Source organism: Theobroma cacao, chromosome 8, assembly GCF_000208745.1.
Source record: "Theobroma cacao cultivar B97-61/B2 chromosome 8, Criollo_cocoa_genome_V2, whole genome shotgun sequence".
Taxonomy (NCBI): domain Eukaryota; kingdom Viridiplantae; phylum Streptophyta; class Magnoliopsida; order Malvales; family Malvaceae; genus Theobroma; species Theobroma cacao.
The window spans coordinates 3,578,400-3,582,476 of NC_030857.1; positions in this window are offsets into that span (position 1 = coordinate 3,578,400).

A 4,077-nucleotide genomic window follows, 5' to 3' on the forward strand; every position below is an offset into this window, starting at 1 on the left:
GGAGAGGAAGATCGATAGGGAGAGAAGGAGGAGTATTTTTTGATAGGGAGGATCTTTTTGGGAAAAACGAACTCTTCTAATAAGCTGGCGTGTTTTTTTAAAAAAAAAAAGAAGAAGAGAAAGCTCTTAGTTGGAGCTTTTTTTTAAGCTCTTTTTTTCAAATTTTATTTTTTAAAAAAAATTATTTTTTTAAGAGTTTTTTACGAAATCTTGTTTAGCTCAACTTGTGCTTTTAAGTAATAAATAAACTAAAAATAAGTTAGGCCAAACGGGCACTTAATCGTATGGTTTAATTTGTTGTACCTCTTCCACCTAATTATTTTTGAAGTACCCAAAGACATGGGGTTGTAAGAGAGCATGATTACATCAAAATTTTAATCTACATAATTAAACGAAGAATGCATCAATTATGTATCTGCTTTTATGATTAATGTTTTTAATATAAATTCATAAAAATTAATAGAATTAAAATCTTAGACCTCTGCCTTACTAAGATAATTACAAACTTATATGGGTGTATATATGCTTGTGTATGTCATATGACACCAATTATATATCCCATTTAATAATATAATTATATTCTTTTTGTACATTATATAGTTATCTTTGATGATAAAGATTATAGTTACAAATAAACAATGGCTACACTAACATATTATGTATTAGCTTGATATAGCAGTCACATCTTACCTCTTAGGAGAAGAAAAACTAAGAGATTTGGAGTTCAAATCTTTGTTCCAATTTTAATAATAGAAAAAAAAGAAAGAAAAATAAATACATAAATAACAATAAGAAAAAGGAAGAGAAGGAAGAGAAGAAAGAGGAAGAGTTGCACTCGAGCATTTGTCTCATTTGTTGATGCATAATCTCTCTACCTAAAGAGCAGGATTCAAATCTCCCTACCTAAAGAGTAGGGTTCAAATCCCCCCTCCTCCAATTATAAAAAAAAAAAAAATGAAGAGTAGAAACATCACAAGCATAATAAACATTAGCATAATTTATAGTTCTGCATATAACTAGTTATACTTAATAAGAAAATTTAAATTTTTCCTTAATTTAAAAGTTGAACAGAGAAAGGAGTGATTTGAAAATGACATCTCATTTTAAAAGTAAGGTGTAATTACCAAAAAGTATATACGCAATTTAAAAGAATTGTCAGTTGATTATGACAAAACGTTAAAAATTTTATCTTTATACATAATTTTGATTATATTTTTTATAGAGACAGCTGGATTCATAATCATTATATTTTGAGTCAATTGAAAGCAACTTATATAAATTATTATTCATCGGATTTAACCCTGAATCGAACATAATGAACAAATTGTACATATCAAGAAAGAGCATCCTTGTGATTTTATTGCATCCTTGTCACATTCACGACTTCCCCCACACTCCAACCTTCACCTTCTTCCCCCTTTTGATTTTTAAAGAACACATTTCTCCTTTCACCCCTTTTGATATTGACTAATATCTCTAAAAAAAGAAGGAAGAGCTTACCTATTGGCACTAAAGGCAACATGCTATTTACTTAAAAAACATAAGAATACATTTACCGATATAATTATTGCAAACCAATGAGCATTTTTTTATAGGGCAATCATATTTAAACTCCATTAAGGTAGCTCAAGACCCTACTACGAATTATTGTCATATTTAAAAACCTTTTTATAGATATAATCAATAATTAAAATTTTGAATAAGATAAGTTTGCTTAATAATGATAAATCATCAAGATGTCATTCCAACATGATGTGTTATATTTTCCTTTGTTATAATAATTTATGCTATGGATGATAAATTAATGCTTATAAGTATGAATTATCTCCATCTTTTCTCTACCTAAACAAGAGGAAGGAACTCCCAAATTTGTACAAATTCCCACGTAGGGATTTTCTTGATGGAGGGGTTCAAAGATTTGTGCAAGTTGAGTGTTGCTAAATTTAATGCTTTAATTTAATAGATCTGAAGATCTATTGGTGGGTTTCAGATGAGCTGATGGGCTGACAGTGCCACAACCTGGGAATTTGCTTTGTCAGAAACTTTAAGGAAGAAACACAGAGGATCAGGTGCCTGTTCTTACTTCTTACCCAAAAATTATGTAGTGGGAAGAAAAACATATTTCAGGATCCTTGGCAACATCAAAAGTTTTTGGATAGTTTCGCCCTGAAGCTGGGAGTTTTTGAGTGCTGCTGCACGATCTCCAATTTCCCAATCAGGAAACCTTAAAAACTTAAAAAGGAAACCCCTTTCCCATCCTCCACATCTTTTTCTGACACGTGGTGGCGCACCCAAGTCAGCCAGTTTAATGACCCAAATCGCCCCTGCCGTCCCATTCAATGCCAGATATGTCCCTGTGCTCCAGCTGAAATGACGAGGATGTCCTCAGAAAAATAATTGAAGAGTGGTTTTCCACGTAGAAAAAGCGCAACATGGAGGTAGGAAATGACAGCCATTATCATGGCAATGGCGTATTGTCTTTCATATATTTTCAAGTGAAATTACATGGTCCTCAGCTTTTTCGTGACTATGGCCATTGATTTGACTTAAACTAAATTGAAACAATACCAACGCCATTTATCTTGCCTGTTAGGTGTGTTTTTTTCCCCATATTTTTTATTAATTATTTTTTTCATTTAATTTTTCTAAGGTGGTGGGCAGTGGGCTAGATATCTAAGCAGTTGCTTTAATTGGATGACTTTGATGCTTACTTAGGAAGACATGGATTGTGGCTTGACAAGTTGCCACATAAATCCAAACTTCCTTTTACCCATTTTGAGAAAGCTTTTTGTAGAGCAGGCGAAGCTTGGTTGGAGCAAACTGTTGAGAAATTTGTTTGATATCACCCAATAAAAGGATCAATCTTTCTTGAAGGAGGTCAAGGATTGCTATAAATCTAGCCAACAACAACTTTGTCCAACAACTTCGAGACACTTTCATAATCATCATATAGTATGCCACAAAAAATTGACTATGAATATATCATACCTAGAGATCAAAATCACAAACCTAATTCTCTTAGATTGACTTGTTTGTAGTTTCCATTTCAATATCTATCGTTTTTGGGTCATTTGCTTAACCTTAATGGTTAGCTCATACATCCTTTTTAATCAAACGGTTTAAGATATTAATCATAAACACCGCTCTCTCTATATATAGGCCTAATCATTCTTAAATTGATTGTCATAGTACATATCTAAATATATAAAAGGTTAATTTTAGCATGCACTAGTTATGTTTTTTTTTTAATTATCGACAATCAAAACTTGATTTAAAATTAAAGTTAATGTTTTATAATCTACCCTTTCTTTATTCTAAATCAATCTTGTGCATATATATATATATAAATTATTGAATTTCACTTTCATTAGAAATGGGAGATTAAGGGCTACTTATTATTAATATTCATAATTAGTTTGTAAATTTTGTACCAACAGTAGATTGAATTTAAACCAAATAAAATAAAATCATAATTGATTCATTTACTTTTCAAGCTTATAAAATGACTATCTGCATTTTTAATGACAAAAAAAGTTTATTAAAGTTAACAAATTTGAATTGAATTTCAGAGTTTTTGAAGAACCGTACCCAATAAAGAAGAAGAAAAGAAAAAAGAAGAGCAAGCCAATTGACTTCTTTGTAAGTCTTATAAAAAAAAAAAAACCATATATATATTTATTTATTTTTTGCATTTTCACGCAATGATTATTGGTGCTCAAAAACAAGATAATGAGGTCGTTGACAATGACAGCCTCCTCTGCGGGGCTGTCACTTTTGCCCACCACTCTCACAGCTGCACCGGGGGACACAACGGCCATTTTAAAATTTAAAGGACACAAATTCGAATTTTATTCAAAAAAGAAAAATTTCCCCAAAATAGGATGTACGGGTAGACGCACGCGTCGATCATCTATAAGGGGGACGGCTCTTTTCCCCTAAATCAAAGCAATTAAACAAATTCTTTCGACTCGTTATTGGTCCACGTGCCCCTAGTCCCGTTGAAAACCACGAGTGGTTTCTACACCAAACCCGGTGGTTTTGCTTCCTCTCCTAAAAACTTTCCTTATATAGATGGTT